This window comes from Hyperolius riggenbachi, chromosome 5 (assembly GCF_040937935.1).
Source record: "Hyperolius riggenbachi isolate aHypRig1 chromosome 5, aHypRig1.pri, whole genome shotgun sequence".
NCBI lineage: Eukaryota > Metazoa > Chordata > Amphibia > Anura > Hyperoliidae > Hyperolius > Hyperolius riggenbachi.
The window spans coordinates 154,877,931-154,895,391 of NC_090650.1; the positions used below are offsets into that span (position 1 = coordinate 154,877,931).

The 17,461-nt window shown below is 43.6% G+C and overlaps 1 protein-coding gene across 1 annotated transcript in view; it reads right to left on the reverse strand.

Moving 5' to 3' along the window:
- The window catches only part of RALA (RAS like proto-oncogene A), a 102,364-nt gene extending 87,737 nt beyond the window's left edge, over positions 1-14,627 (reverse strand). The window contains exon 1 of the mRNA XM_068236386.1: positions 14,272-14,627. The gene's annotated coding sequence lies outside the window, so the exon portion shown is untranslated. The remainder of the gene's footprint in view (positions 1-14,271) is intronic.
- Between the last annotated feature and the right edge of the window lie 2,834 nt (positions 14,628-17,461).

Below are 17,461 nucleotides of genomic sequence, written 5' to 3' on the forward strand. Positions count from 1 at the left end.
GGAGCTCACACTCAAGTCTAGGCATTGTTGATTATCTGTTATGACTTTCTGCATTCCTGACCATTCTCCTGATCTCGGATTCTGTACCTTTGTCTTTCTGATACCTTGTTGCCAAACTCTGCTAGTTCCTGGATTCTGCATCTGTCTCCTGTCTTTGGCCTCGATTCATCAACACTTAGCAAATTTGTTAACAACAGTTTGGTAAAATACCGAATTTGTTAACTTCATTTCAGGATTCATCAAAGTTATCTACAGCTGTTAGCGAACATTCGGTAACGATTCGGTAACGATTCGCTAAAACGGAATAAAGTGCAATTCATGAAAAAGAAAGTGGGCGTGGTTTAGCGTTACATTTAGGATTAAAGGCCTCGATTCATCATTCTCTTTGAGATAACTTTTTCCAGTTTGTTAAATTACCGAATTCGAAGTTTAGCGATTTCTAGTTGTATTCATCAAGGTTTTTCCTCATTCGGTGTGAATTCGATAACAATTCGGTAACCATTCGGTAACGTGTCGATATTTCCATTTTACAGCGGTAATTTAACACAAGGCCATAAGATTCCCATGGAATTGTGGGTAAAAGGCAGTCCTTTGAGCACCATGTAGCAACATTCTGAATAGGGCTTTACACCTGGACCAGGATTCTGTAAGTGGTTGGGACAATCCCACAATTTGATAGGAGCCTTTTCTAAAAATATATAGTGCAGCTAGCAAATTAGTTAACCCTGACACTGCCTGTGTTCTCTTACAAGATGATTCAAGAGAAATGCAGATGTCGTGTTATAGCAAATAAATCTATTCTCTTACAAATTTATATGGTTGCAGACCTTATTCTTGCCCTTCTGCGCCTTTGAATCACTCTCAGCTGATACATAACCACTTCAAATGGCTCCATCTTCTCTGTCAGCAATGATCTGACAGGAATAACGACAGAGCAGTGAAGGAGATAACTAATCCTAAATGTAACGCTAAACCACGCCCACTTTCATTTTCATGAATTGCACTTTATTCCGTTTTAGCGAATCGTTACTGAATCGTTACCGAATGTTCACTAACAGCTGTAGATAACTTTGATGAATCCTGAAATGAAGTTAACAAATTCGGTATTTTACCAAACTGTTGTTAACAAATTTGCTAAGTGTTGATGAATCGAGGCCAAAATCTCCTTCACTGCTCTGTCGTTATTCCTGTCAGATCATTGCTGACAGAGAAGATGGAGCCATTTGAAGTGGTTATGTATCAGCTGAGAGTGATTCAAAGGCGCAGAAGGGCAAGAATAAGGTCTGCAACCATATAAATTTGTAAGAGAATAGATTTATTTGCTATAACACGACATCTGCATTTCTCTTGAATCATCTTGTAAGAGAACACAGGCAGTGTCAGGGTTAACTAATTTGCTAGCTGCACTATAATTTTTTAGAAAAGGTTCCTATCAAATTGTGGGATTGTCCCAACCACTTTCAGAATCCTGGTCCAGGTGTAAAGCCCTATTCAGAATGTTGCTACGTAGTGCTCAAAGGACTGCCTTTTACCCACAATTCCATGGGAATCTTATGGCCTTGTGTTAAAGTACCACTGTAAAATGGAAATATCGACACGTTACCGAATGGTTACCGAATTGTTATCGAATTCACACCGAATGAGGAAAAACCTTGATGAATACAACTAGAAATCGCTAAACTTCGAATTCGGTAATTTAACAAACTGGAAAAAGTTATCTCAAAGAGAATGATGAATCGAGGCCTTTGTACTGTATCTGTCCGTGTGGTTACGACCTGGCCTGTCCGACCTCGAGAACTATCTCTGCAGTTAAGAGATAGTTCACAGATCTGTTAGTGACACTACCTTTGGTGTCACTCACGTTCTGTCCTTCCCACTGTCTCAGCCTGGCTCCGCCCCTTGGGGAGCATCAGACCTGTGGAAGGAATCTGATCCATAGCAGTTGCTTTTACTGTCTAGCACCCATCTTCCGGGTGCGTTCCTCAAAGTATTACTGTTGCACCAAACACTCTCATCTCTCGGGTGTCCAGAGGTTAGAAGATATATCTGATTATCGGTGATACTGCAGATCATCAATAATCGGGTATATTCTGCATTCTCGGTGATACTGCAGATCACCGGTAATCAGATCCTCTCTGTGTTACACCGATCGTTACAAATTGGTTCTTTGTTCTTTTGATCAAGGAATTATGATATGACAGTGGTGCTTTTTACATGGAAATTTCTTTCTTCAGTTCAGGCACTTATGCAGATTCATCAGCTGGTTAGGCAAGTGGGTGCTTCCAGGGAAGGCAGGTCCCCATCTTATATATGAGTTGTTTAAAGGACCACTATCGTGAAAAAAGTAGGCAGTTAAACCACAGGTTTTGGGTCAATCCATCTCCTCATGGGGGATTCTCAGGGTTTTCTTTGTTTCCATCAGCATTTCCTAAACAGCAATTTAACTGCCAAAATAATAAGATACCAGCACGCCTCCCTACTCACTTGCACACTATTTTGTCAGTTAGATGTTGTAATTGCTCTTCAGGAAATGTTGTTGAAAACAAAAAAAAACCCCGAGAATGCCCCATAAGGAGAAGGACTGGCCCAAAACCTGTCGGTTCTGTCAGATTTTAACCACCCTGGCGTTCTGATTAAATCGCCAGGGTGGCTGCGGGAGGGTTTTTTTTAAATAAAAAAAAACTATTTCATGCAGCCAACTGAAAGTTGGCTGCATGAAAGCCCACTAGAGGGCGCTCCGGAGGCGTTCTTCCGATCGCCTCCGGCGCCCAGAATAAACAAGGAAGGCCGCAATGAGCGGCCTTCCTTGTTTTGCTTACATCGTCGCCATAGCGACGAGCGGAGTGACGTCATCGACGTCAGCCGACGTCCTGACGTCAGCCGCCTCCGATCCAGCCCTTAGCGCTGGCCGGAACTTTTTGTTCCGGCTACGCTGGGCTCAGGCGGCTGGGGGGACCCTCTTTCGCCGCTACTCGCGGCGAATCGCCGCAGAGCGGCGGCGATCAGGCAGCACACGCGGCTGGCAAAGTGCCGGCTGCGTGTGCTGCTTTTTATTTCATCAAAATCGGCCCAGCAGGGCCTGAGCGGCAGCCTCTGGCGGTGTTGGACGAGCTGAGCTCGTCCAGACCGCTCAGCAGGTTAACTGCCTACTTTTTTTTCGAGATAGTGGTCCTTTAACCTCCCCGGGAGACTCTCACCTGCCTGAACAGCTGGGTTTATCTGCAATTCTATGCAAGTGTCAGCATATTCAATAAAGTGACTCTTCTATATGTAGGACATTGCCTGGGGTTGCTCTGCTTTTTGTTGTTGGACATATATCTATATTCCTTCATCTATAGGAACAAAAAGTGTCCTCTCAAAAAACCTCTGAGAAGGCTCAATAGAAATGTAGTACTTGCGGCAAAAGCTTTCTTCCTTAAACCCCTTTGTCATTTTTGCAATAATAATAGGGTATTGTAGAGGAGAGTGGTTCTTCTTTGAAGGATGTGGATATGGTGTCAAATTTTGAATATGAGCTCAAAGATAACTTTAAAGTTTTGAGAGATTAGATTACTCTTGCTGTTGCATCCCTGTCACCTACTCCACAGTCTGTGCTATAACCTGGTCCATCACCTTCAAATTACATGGCAATCTTAAAGATTTACTTACTTTTGCCATACATATACACCATTGTATTATTTTTAAATAATTATATGACCAAATATATATATTTTTTTACCTAAAACATTCTAAAGGATTCACAAACTTTATCTATTGTGTATACAGTATTTATAGTTTCCAATATGGCCCAGGACCCACTAGCGGCACTTTTCTGAGTTAAACACCGCGATTTTCAGTGACATTCCTGGAGCGATCAATCAGTAACCATTAACCTCAAGTGATAAACGTAGCAACTGTGAGATGCCAAATGACAAATGCAGCAACTGAGAGTCCCCAAATTAAAAGTGCAGCAATCATTACACTCCAAATTCCAAATGCAGCAAGCTTTAGCCAGCAAATGACAATTGCAGCAATCACCACACTACAAAACACAAATGCAGCAATTATGAGTCCCCAAGAGTCAATCGCCCAATGTCAAATGCTTTAGCCCACATAGCTGTCCTGCATAAAAGTTTTGGCCCCCTGTACCCCATTTGTAACAAGTTTTGTCTCCCCTCACCCCCCTTGTAACAAGTCTTGCCCCCCTGCACCCTCCTTACAACAAGTCTTGGCTTCTTGTATCCCCCTTGTAACAAGTCTTACCCCCCTTTGTAACAAGGCTCTGCCCTCTGCACCTCCCTTGTAACAAATCTTGCACCCCCCTGCACCCACCTTGCAACAAGTCTTGGCTTCTTGCATCCCCCTTGTAACAAGTCCTGGCCCTTTTTTAACAAGTTAAAAAGAAAGAAAAAAAAAGAAAGCATGTCTATATATTATATTATTATTATTATTATTATTTATTGTATTTATAAAGCGCCAACATATTACGCAGCGCTGGACAATAAATATATACAATGATACAAGGATGACATACATAGGGTTATACACATAGAACAAAGTTATACATGATCATGCAATATGGGTTAGTTAGGTAGGCACTACTCTTATTACTAGGAAAATGGTGGCAACATACATTTTATTCCTATTGATACGTGCACAAACCGCAAGGTTTAAAAAATAGTTACATAGTTATTTGGGTTGAAAAAAAGACATATGTCCATCGAGTTCAACCAGAGAACAAAGTACAACACCAGCCTGCTCCCTCATATATCCCTGTTGATCCAGAGGAAAGCGAAAAACCCTTACAAGGCATGGTCCAATTAGCCCCAAAAGGGAAAAAAATCCTTCCCGACTCCAGATGGCAATCAGATAAAATCCCTGGATCAATATCACTGGGCATTACCTAGTAAATGTACATATAAATACTGCAAACATCCACCAGAAACACAATTCATTGATATAATTAATGTATCATATTCTATAATTCACACTGTAAAAACATAATGCAATCAATGCATCTGGCCCATAATGATCACTAAATCAAAAAATGATGTAGCCCTTTTAATTTTAATCCACTGGATTGCTCAGAAATGATTGCCAGGAATATGAACATGGGTTCAGTATAAAGTATATTTAAAGTGCCTAGTACAAAAAAAAAAAAAAAAAAAAATCAGAGGCAGACTTGTGCAGTGAATGACGTCTGTGGATGCTGGGGGACACTGATATCTATTATGTGTAGAGAAAAATATATAACACACCACTGGGTATTATACCACAATAGCATTATAAGGCCAGAACATATAGGGAATTGCCAGTGGGGTGGAAAAGGAGATTCAAGTCAGAGTACTCTACTGGTATCGGGGCCATCACGCCGCTTTTTCAAGACAGGAAAATGATCGTCGCCGAAAACGGGCAAAGGGAGAGATATTTACCCATTATTGCAGCAGGAAATGGGTGAGGTGAGAGATACTTACCCAGCATCACTTCCTGCTGCTGATCTCTGCCAAAGGGGGGGGGGGGGGGGGGAAATCAGACAAGGGTGATGAGTACAGGGGTGCGCTAGCATGCAGGCTGTGCTCATCCAAAACTGGTGGCAGAGAGGACTCGAATATACTATAGTGCCAGCAACAAGTGGTTAACAAGCAATGGCAACCGTGCATCCTCCTGTAATTACTGCTGAAGCTAGTTGAAATTAAACAAATATAACTGATGTGAGATAAAATTATAGTTTTTGGTATAAAAATCACATCTCTCTCATAGGAGATACCTAATGAAACAATGTATTTTAAAGAACCACTATAGCGAAAAAAGTAAGCAGTTAAAAACAGAATCTACAGGTTTTGAACTAGTCCATCTCCTCATGGCGGATTCTCATGATTTTCTTTCTTTTCAAAAGCATTTCCTGAATGGCAATTGCTACATCTAACTACCAAATCAGTGTGCAAGTGAGTAGGGAGGCTGGCTGCCATGGCAGTTAGACTTAGCAACCGATGTTCAGAAAATGCTTTTGAAAACAAAGAAAACTCTAAGAATCCCCCACGAGGAGATGGACTAGTCCAAAACCTGTAAGTTCTGGCAGATTAACTGCTTATTTTTTTTGCTGTAGTGGTCCTTTATAGGACACCTGAACTGAGAGTGTTATGGATGCTGACATATTTATTTCTTCTGAAATAATGCACATTGCTTGGCTGTGCTGCTGATCCTCTGCCTCTAATACTTTTAGCCATAGACCCATAGTTGACGGGATTAGCACCATGCTTGTTTCAGGTGTATGATCCAAAAATACTACTGCAGCCAAAGAGATTAGCAAGGTGCCACAAAACTGGTATTGGTATGTAAGGAATATTTATTACCTATTTAAAAGGAGTCATTAAGGAATATTATGTACCCGCGATCTACTTACCTGGGGCTTCCTCCAGGCCCTTGTAGCTAACATGTCCCAAGCCACAGCTGCACTCTCAGCCACCGGCCTGGGGTCCCCGCATGGTGCAGAGGGTGACCTCGAGGTCGTCCTCTACTGCGCCTGCACAAGCGCCGCTGTCAATCAAGTCCACATTTTTCAGACTTTACTGCACGGATAACGTGGACTTGACTGACAGCGGCGCTCGCGCAGGCGCAGTAGAGGGCGTCTGGCGAGACACCCTGCGGGGACCCCGGGCCGGTGGCTGAGAGCAGAGCTGCGGCGTGGGACATGTCAGCTGCAAGAGGCTGGAGGAAGCTGGAGGAAGGCTGGAGGTAAGTAGATCGGGGGGGGGGGGGGGGGGGACTTAATATTGCTTGATGGCTCCTTTAAGGAAATAAAATGTCCTTAAAAGGACAGGTGTGAGGAGTAAAAAAAAAAAAAAAAAAAAAAAGAAGAAGATCTACTTACCTAAGGCCTCCTCCAGCCCCTGGCAGCCTATCTTTCCCTCGCTGCAGCTCCGGTGTCCCGGTGTTGTGTCTGATTACGCTGCCTGTGGATTTGCGCTGCCCCGCATGCGCAGTAGGAGACTGTGCGGCCACATTTCCTATAGAATGATGCTGCTGGAGGCAAAATACTAAATATCTCCGCTCCCACACCACTTACACTCCGAATTGCAGCCCCCGAGCCCCGCTGGTTCAGGAGATAGATTACAGAAACCTATCTCGGGAACCAGCGGGTCTCGGGGGCTGCAATTTGGCATAGAGGTCGTTCGGGGGGTCCCCTCCCTACCCTGAAAATTTGGGGAGTGTAAGAGGTGTGGGAGCAGAGATATTTAGTATTTTATCTCCAGCAGCATTATTAAATTCACACTGAGCATGCGTGCTACTCAGTGTGGAAGGGAGCTTCCGGGCAGCGCAATCAGACATTACACCGGGATTCCCTCCGTTGCAGATGCAAAGTTAGGTCGGCATCTTCTGCGCCTGCCTGAACGAGTTTATGTGGCCTGGAGCATTCTGCGCAGGCGCAGTACTTCTGTCCAGTCTTTATTGCCTAGTAGCCAGCGTAGTTGTGAAAGCTGTTTAGACTCCAATCACAACATCACAGCTTGAAAAGCACAGCATCATCAGTTTCCAAACTCATCCGTGGACAGATAACAGTTCAGAAAATAAAATTAGCTCCAGTAATTGCTTGTATGTTACAAACAGAATGTTGGCACATGAAGGAAGGATACCGTACTCTAAATTTCCTACTAGTTCCTCTAGACTAGAACATACATGTCAAACTCCGGCCTGTCGGCCAAATCTGGCCCTCAGAGCCATTGAATTTGGCTATCAAGTGGTTTCCACTTTGCATTATGTTTGGCTAGACCACCAGGGAAGCTACACTGGAGGTGAAACCATAGAACACCAAGGAAGCCATATGGAGGAGGTAGGGGAAAAAGCACTAAAAACTAGGGAACTGTATAGGGTAGGATGGGGCCTTTAGACACCAGGGAACTGTATAGGGAAGGGAGGACCACTAGACACCAGGGAACTTTATAAGGGGGAAGGTGGCCAGTAGACACTGAGGATGGCCCGTGACTAGGTCCCAGTGTACAATTTCCGCCCACTTTGTATTTGAGTTTGACACCCCTGCTCTATAGCCTGGTACACACATCAAATTTTGATAGGACAATCATAGGCTAGTTTTACCACCTGCATGCAATATTGCATTGCATTCATTTACGTTAAAACAGAACACACAGAAAACAGTTGTGAAACACCCGTGATGGGCAGAAAAATGCAACAAAACAGTGCTTGTGAATAATGCAATCTAGAAAAAATGCAAAGATCTGAATTAAGCCATGGAATAATATGAGCAGTATGTGTGAAACACAACGACACAAAAATTATGTGTACGTAGCCTTTTAGTCGCCTTTAAAGGCTCGTTCACACTACAAAATCTTTTCTAAGCACTTTGTGATTTTAAAAAGCTCTTGCAATCTTATCCTATGTGTGTGTTCTCACTGAAGCCATGAGATTGTATAAAAATCCCCCATAGCATTGCATTAGCAAGAGCTTTTCAAATCACTAGCGCTTAAAAAGCTCTTGTAGTGTGAACAAGCGCTAAGGGAATATGCATAGTAAAAATTATGTTCATTATACATAAACATAAGATACCCTTCATGTGGTATATCCAATGCCTAAGAAGAAAAAAGTCTGGCACTGAACTGCAATTTATTCCACCAATAGGCATACATGTGAATATTGCATGTGCATCAATATGCAAATATACTGTATTAGTGACAGTGTTGCTATACCTTTAATGTGGATAGTTCTAATTAGGTGGTGGTGGTGGTGGGCGCCGTGGGTTGTCGAATTCATTTACATATCCCATCGGTTTGAAAAGTTGCCCGGCTTAACCCTGAGTGCCAGCTGTATCTCTACCCTTTTACTGAACCTTTATGCAGTATACGTAGCCAGATTGTGGTATAAAAAAAATGTATTATGTGGTGAAAGGGTTCTCAGTAAAAATTAAAAATATTTTATATCCTACAAATATGATGCTGCCATCAGAAGATGTCAGCTTCCAAAAATTCCCATTTTTCCTATTGCAGTTGCAAATTCATAACTGATTAAAGTTAATAGCTGGGGCTGAACAATGAGAGTTGGAAACTTGTGTTGTCATAAGGTTGTGCACATGGGAGCATTGCAGTGTTAAAGTGAACCTCTAGAGTAAAACTCTACTCAGCAGCACTGAAAAGGCTTGGTGTTTCTCTAACAGTTTCACAGCATCAGAACTTTATTTTTCTTACCCAAGCCTCATTTTTAACCAAGGATTGAACTTCATTCTAATCCATAGCCAATACCCCCTTTCCCACGAGAAATTTTTACCTTTTCTCAAAGAGGGGGGGGGGGGGGGGGGGATGTAGGGAGTTTCTGAAATCCAACTGCTGCCATTGGTGCTGCCAGTGAACCAGTGGCAAGCAGGGCGATCTGAATTCTAGCAGCAATGCACACTAGTTTACTGTTACCATGGTTTGTTGTTCTGACATTAGGGCTTTTGGGTATGAACGTGGCAGAACTTCACTGCAAACTAATATGAGAACTAGTGCAAAAATGCAGTAAATTTCAACAACAAGAATACCGACTAGTTGCTCAGAGCAACTGCTCCATTTGTTTTGCCCCAGATATGCTTCATTTCCACTTGCACTGGTTTTGATAAATTGAACTCATTCTGTTCATTCTGTGGTTGCTCTGCATTTGTGATTACTAAAATTCATCAAAAAATAACATGTTGCATTTGGAAAACCACTATGCAAAAAAAACAAATGCAAAAGCATGTCAAACAAATGGGGTTGATTGGCTGTGTACACAAACCCATAGGAAGTTACAGCAGCTGTAGAATGAATTTGGTTTAGTGTGGAACAGAGTGCCCAGGTCAGGGGCAAACGCAGGATTTTTAAGGGGGGGGTTCCTGAAAGGTCCAGAAGCACGTATGTCCCCGAGTGCTTCCGAATACAGGTGGCTCCATACTGCCCATGCACAAAAGTGCGCTGGCGTATTACGGAGCTGCCTATCTTTGGAAGTACTCAAAGACACTAGTGTTTCTGAGGGCTTCTGGTAGCAGCAAATTTGAACGGGGTACAGCGCTGGAACAACTCCCCAAGAGAGGAACAGGAGATAGACTTAGTTTGGACAATTCAGTGGAATATGCTACATAGTGTCACATAGCGCAAGCGATACCCATATGATGCAGGGATATATGCATCTGCGGAAGATGGCGGCGCTATATAAATACTAAATAATAATATTTTGCCTCACCAGGATTGCACTTTTATTTAGCTTTCCTGTATGACAAGAAGACACAGCCAGCTCTAGGGGAAGAGGAAAACAAAGGTGAATGAAGGAGGCTGGTGCACACCAAGAGTGCTTCTGAGCGTTTTTCAAATCAACAGTGATTTGAAAAGCGCTTGGCTAATGTTACCCTATGAGGGTGTTCCCACAGCAGCGTTGTGATTTTTTCAAAATCGCAGGTATACTGCATGTAGCATGTTTTTGAGCAATTCATTCAAAAATCGCTCTGAAAATCACTTCACAAAATCACACTCACAAATTGCTAGCGATTGCTATTGTCATTTTGGCGTTGCACTAGCCCAGAGAGAGGAGTGGAGAAATTGAGAATAGCCTGAGATGGAGCAGAGAACTTATCTGTATTGCTGTCCCACATCACACAGGCTACTTGCCTGTAATCGGACTCCTGTCCCTGTCAGTCTCTCACACAAGTCAGAAAGAAGCCCTCCTGGAGTCTAGGGACTGTCAAAAACTTTTCAGCTTGTTAAACACCTTACCCACACATGCAGTCATTATAACAATGGGGAGAGACCAGACAGATGTTTGCCCACAGACCCTGAGTCCAGGCAAGCTCTGCATCATGCTGTGCATATTTACCAGCTTGCCTGCACTCTAATTTCATCATGTCTGACACTTCTGTGCTGTGGAGAGTCCAGGACTCCATAATCAACATTCTCTCACTGCAGGCTACATCTTCTTGTGAGGGAAGCTGGGCTGCCTCTCTCATTCTATTAGCTGGAGGGAGGCACCAGAAGTAAGAAGGGAGGGAGAATGAGGCTGTTTATATTATGCAGGCTTCCCTGGCTGAATACACAGCTCAGTGCAGGGGGGAGGTTCCAGACACCCGGAATAGCCCCCTCAGTTCGCCAGTGCAGGTGGCTCATGACCGAAAACTACTAGGATATTGTAAGGGATAACTTTTTATATATAATACTACTGGTTGGTTTCTGTGGTTTACAAGATTTTATCTCAAAGCTGTTCCCTATTTCTTGTTTCTGAATAAAATGCTGGAGCTAAATGGTGGCATGGAAACAAAACTCCCCTGATAAACTATTCATTGTTTCAGCATTTGAAAACTCACATCAATTAATTTATTTTACCCATAAGGCAGAAAAATGTAGAGAATACTACTTGCACTGCTACACTGAAATACCACAACCACTATTATTATAGAAGCATGATAGCAGGCAACGCATGAAGGTCACATACTCCAGATAGCAAATGAAGCAGAACTCCCAGTTTCCTACATGGGTCAGCTACAGAAGAACATCTCTCGAATAATTCCTGTTACTGTCCCAGCGTACCATGATCTCACCGTCGATCGAGAACTATAATACAAATCCACCAATAAGATCAGGATTTTTAAATGCAGCCACAGGACTCCCACAGAATACAATCTTCCCAGCTGTTTGCACACTTCAGCAAAGCTCAGCCAGTCCCAAATGACCAGGGGTAGTAACCAAAACTTAATAGCAAACAATTCACATAGGAAAAAGAAGTAAAAACACATAATGACTTGGAGAAGAAAACTGTGCCACACCCCAGAAGGAAGCCAGCAACTTCTCAAATGTAAGTCAGTGATGTTTATCCCATTTATAAATGTATATTTAGGATACTTTCATTGTTAAAAAATGTACAAGATATGAATGAATGGATTTCACTTAATAAGCAGCATGCTCTAAAATATTTTACTTTTAGAGAATGTTAATGTGCTTTCTTCATGTATCATTATTGTAATACAGCATACAACTATAATATACACTATTTGTACAAATACAGTATATATACACAATTTTACATACAAGTACATGCTTTTGTGTATGGTGATATGTAAGTAAGAAAAATTTAAAAATCTAGTAGTTGTAGTAAACCCATGACACATATTACTGATTTTATATGCCCCTATAGGTAATAAATTCATGTGGTAGTGTATACATCCAAATAAGAAGACACTTCAGAAGCTGCATTTTAAATATAGATGTAAAACATGGGTGTAGAATTTGCTATAGAAGCTACTATTATGAAGCCCATGAACAGAAGGCCCATAATGTCCCCAATCTACCCCCTGCGACAGGCAGTCATTTGTAACGAACCAACCAAGGAGTGTTGGGAGCAATACAATAACATTACTATAGCGCTTTTCTCCCAAAGCGCTTAGGCTCTCTCAGATTCAGTAATTGGTAGTAGGATGAAGTATTCACACAACAAAAGTTATATTTCTGCAAATGCCAGACTGAGCAGGTGGGTTTACAGTCTGGATTTTAACACGTTCAGAGATGAAGTTGTCCTGATCTGCTGAGGTAAGGAGTTCCAAAACGTAGGAGCAGCATGACAGATGGCTCGGGGACCAAAAGTTTCCAAAGGGACTCTGGGTATGATGGAAGCCTTGAGTACTTCAGCACTTTTCCTGTATAAAGACTTGTACACATGTACAAAGCATGTCACCAGACTGGGATCGGGACCCGAACATTCGGGCAACATTGCACAGTCAAGGCTGTAGAGACGTGTTCTCTTGTTATGCAGGGGAGGGAGGGCTGACAGAGTAGTGCGGGTGTGATGCAACCCAAAAGCCAAGTGAATGCGGAAAACAGTGGTCTCGGACGCAGCTCAGCCAAATCAATTTGCCAGGTTGATCGCTAATAGGAGGGGGGCTGCTGCTGTACGAGTGCTGGATTCTCAGCAGAGGTGGTGCCATTAGTCTAGTTTAGGGGACCCAGCAGAAAAGCTCATAGGAAAATTCAGCTAACGTGATTGGGTGGACAGCACCCGATCAAACTGCTAGGTTTCCATTAGGTTGTAGCAAGCTACACCCCTACTATTTGCCCAATCACAACGCTTTGTGCTGGTATTGTGATGAGAACAATGCCTAGAGGGCAGATGCCATCTGCTCAGTTGTACATGCAGGTGACAGGCACAACCCTACTGGTCATGCCAAATCCTTGTTACTGGCAGGCAGATCCATAAGTTTACAGGCAACGTATGCTTAAAGGACCACTATCGCGAAAAAAAAGTAGTCAGTTAAAATCTGACAGAACCAACAGATTTGGGCCAGCCCACCTCCTCATAGGGGATTCTCATGGTTTTCTTTGTTTTCAACAGAATTTCCTGAACAGCAGTTGCAAAGTCTAATTGATAAAATTGTGTGACAGTGAGTAGGGAGGCTGGCTGGTATCTTACTATTTTAGCAGTTAGACTGTAGTTCAGGAAATGCTGTTGAAAACAAACAAAACCCTGAGAATCCCCCATGAGAAGATGGACTTGACCAAAACCTGTCAGTTCTGTCAGATTTTAACTGCCTACTTTTTTAGCGATAGTGGTCTAAATAATGTGGAGTTACTCCCCAACAGGAAGTGACAAGATCCTTAGAAGAATCAATGGTATTAAAGGTGAGACCCACCATCCAGTACAAGTTTCCTGCAAGTTCTTTATAAGTGGAGAGCAACTGTGATCTCTGCCTCTTTGGACTCAAATTGTTTTATGTGACTTCACACGAACATTATATATTTGAATCCATAGGGGAATGTACTATATAATAAGTGTGATTAGAGATGTGCATCCAATATTGCAATGGAGCATCAAGACGATTTGTAGTTATGCCACTTCATGCACTGCAGTTCAGCATCACTTTGACAAATGCATACATTTATATTAACTACCGGTATGACAATTTATACTGACCAATGCAACTACAGTCGTCACACAAATATCACTTGCAAACACCTATTTCACAAATTCTGTAAATGCAAGATTTGGACATGTATATGTGCATCCTCTCCTATACATACATCCAATCATGTACTGCCATGCATGTTCTGGAGATGATAGCTTAGTAGGTCAGATCAGGTATACGAGGTTACTCTAGCCATTGCAAAGAACCCCCAGTTCGTGCGGTTTACTCCCCAGTCCCCACGGCCCCCTTAACATGATGAGTGCATGTAGCGTGTCCAGGGAATGCTTGCTAAATATAGAACGTCCAGGAAGCGGCCGGGCATTGTTCTCTGTGATGCAACAAGCAGACGGGCATAGACAGCAGCCCTCCGTTCACCCCACACTCACCTCTGCGCTCCAGCCTGGACCTCGGCCACTGTATGTATGCGGTCTACACACAGGATCCTTCCTCCTTTCCTCTCTCCACACCCCGATCGGGGCCCTGATCCCCCCACCGATCCTGCCTCCTGCTTTCTCTCCTCCCTTCCTCGTATTTCCACTTCCTCCTCTGGCCCGCTTGTATTATTCGCTATGAAAGAAATACTGTAGATAGATGCAGTATGGGGGCCAAGGGCACAGGCTGGGAAGAGGTTTTCTTCTGGGGCTACGGGAGCCCCGGCCGGCGGCTGTGGATTTCTACGTGACACCTGCAAGAGGAGGGTGTTGCGGTTACTAATGATGATGATGATGATGTTGCTATTTGCCTTCCTGTGAGCTCAGACAGAGGCAGCAATCCGCCTGCTCGCTGCTCGTTTTGCAGCTGTTGTCGCCGATATTGCTGTGGAGGACTGAGTAGACTGGATAAACCAGTTCTGTTCTTGTAACTAACAAGGATTTTGCTTTTACAATTTCAGCTCTACCAGAAATGCATGAATATGTGATGTTACCACGATGGAGTTCTGTTACTTGATACTACATAAATTGTTTAGGGCTTGTTTCCACTGTAGCGGTGCGGAATCGCCTGGATTCCACCGCTGAAGAAATCGCATGCGGCTGCGTTTCCGCATGCAGATTTACCCGCGACCCATGTCACTGCCTGTGTTAAGTTCCATTGGCTTTTATGCGAAATCGCAGGGAAATCCGCATGACAAAGCCGCATGCGATTTCCCTATTAAATACATTAGCGGCGATTCGCATGCATTCCACTCGCAGGCGAATTCGTTGACTCTTTTGTGCGTTTTTTTACCGCTGAAAAAAACGCACCTCAACAACGCTACAGTGGAAACAGGCCCATCCACTTGCATTACATGTGCGAATCCGCATGTGTTGGACACATGCGGATTCGCGATAGTGGAAACGAGCCCTGAGTGTGAAATAGCACATTTGGTACTCTGGTCTTTCTGACAAAACAATGTACACAAGGTAGATGTTTGAATTGTCACCCAGTACAATCATCTTGGTTGAAAATGAAGCATCAGTATAAAGTTGCACAATGATTTAGGCTTTGTTCACAACTAAAATTGAAATAGCTGACGGCAGCGATTTTCAATTTTTAGAGCGTTTTCCCCCCTCCCAGCACTCCACTGTGCGCTACGATTTTGTGCAAAGCGCTTTTGTAAGCACTTTTGCAGAGCGATTCCATTTGGTCACTTCCTGACCAGTCAGGAAGTGAACTTTTTGACCCGGAAAAGAATAACTACAATGTATGTATTCTTAAAAATGTGAATGCAATCGCTGCATAAAGCGATTTTGTGAGTGTTTAGTGCTCTTCCTATACCTTCCGTTAGAGCAAAATTGCCCCCCAAATGGTACAGCCTGATTGATAGCATTAGTAGCATGGGGGAGAAGGAGGGGGGGGGCTTTAGTGCCATGGGGGAGAAGGAGGGGGGACATTAGTGCCATGGGGGAGTAGGAGGGGGACATTAGTGACATGGGGAGAAGGCGGGGGACATTATTAGTGGCATGGGAGAGAAGAGGGGGACATTAGTTGCATCGGGGAGGAGAGGGGCATTAGTTCATGGGGGAGAAAAAAATTCACTACAGTGGCATGGGGAGAAGGAGGGGGTCATTTTAGTGGCATGGGGGGGTACATGTATGAAGGGGGGCATTTACTGGCACGGGGAGAAGGAGGGAGCTATTTTAGTGGTTTGGGGAGAAGTATGTACAGTATAAGCTGTGACTCTGTGCCTGTACTGATAGTAAACCAGCTGCAGTGTTTGCTGATACCTGCTACCTCCAAAATGTACAGTATAAGCTGTGAATCTGTGCCTGTACTGATAGTAAACCAGCTGCAGTGTGCGCCGATCTTTGCTACCTCCAGTATGTACAGTTTAAGCGGTTTTCCATATTATCTGTATTTTGGAGGAACCCCTGCCAAGTTACATGTATTTTTGGTGAAATTCTGTCAAATTACATGTATTTTGGGGGTAGACAGTATAGCAGAGCTCAAACTTCCCTGGCAGACCTTTTACACCACTGCAAAGGTTGTGTATATTTGGCACCACCCATGACCATGCCCACATTCTGTTGCGTGGCCACACCCATTTTTCACCATGAGCCCCGCCTGCCAGCCATTGAGCCCCCCAAAAATCTGAAGCTGGAGCCGCCACTGGGTACAGGCACCGCTTTCCGGAGCGCAAAGCGGACGTAAGGCACTGATATGAACCTTCTCATAGAGAATCATTGCACAAGCGTTTTGTGGGCGATTTTGAAAATCACCTTCGCTTGTAAAAAGGCTGAAAACGCCCTATATGTGAACAAGCCCTTGGTGTGCTGCTTCCCTTAACTAGGTCCGCAATACGCTGGGTTGGGATTGGACAATCACAGTGGATCCGATGTACTTCACTGTGATCCACTTAAGCTGGCCATAGATCTAGTGATGTATGGCCGGTCGACCATCCGAGTCGATAATTATTATCAAATTGGATGAAAATCAGGGGCACAACAAGTATGCCTGATTGACGATTTCAGGCCGATATTGGTTGAATGTATCGATTGGACATGCTGAGCTGGTTGATAATAGCGGGTGATACGGTGACAACAAATGAACTTGACAGAACCCCTGTCATAGTCTCCCTATATGTTATATGTGTGCTCATGCATGAAAATACTTTAGCTGTCTGCTGCCGCTGAGTGTCTGCTGCACCTCCGCAATTGTTCCCCACGGTAAAGTTTTTTCATGCGTTGGCACCAGGAACACATATAATGTCTGGGAGGACAGCTCCTGGGTGGGGCGTCATCACAAGGCCGATTCCAGAAAGTTTTCATAATGAAATTGATTGGGAATCGGCCTGCGGGTTATGGGCAGCCAACTGGTTTCTCTCTGATCAGATTAGATCAGAAAGAGATCTGATTCATGACCTATTGAATTTTTTGGGCCTGATACAGTGAAAAGTGCTGGCGAGGACAATCTTTAAAGAGACTCTGAAGTGAGTGTAACAGCATTTGATTATTGTAAAGCACCATAGATAGTGCTAAACCGCCGCTATCCCGCTGCAAAACAAGGGGTTTATACTCCCCAAACCCCCCCTGCAAAATCCACGACTTTCTTGGTATTGGATTTTGCTGCTCATGAAGGCAGAGCTATGAGCTGCAGCTC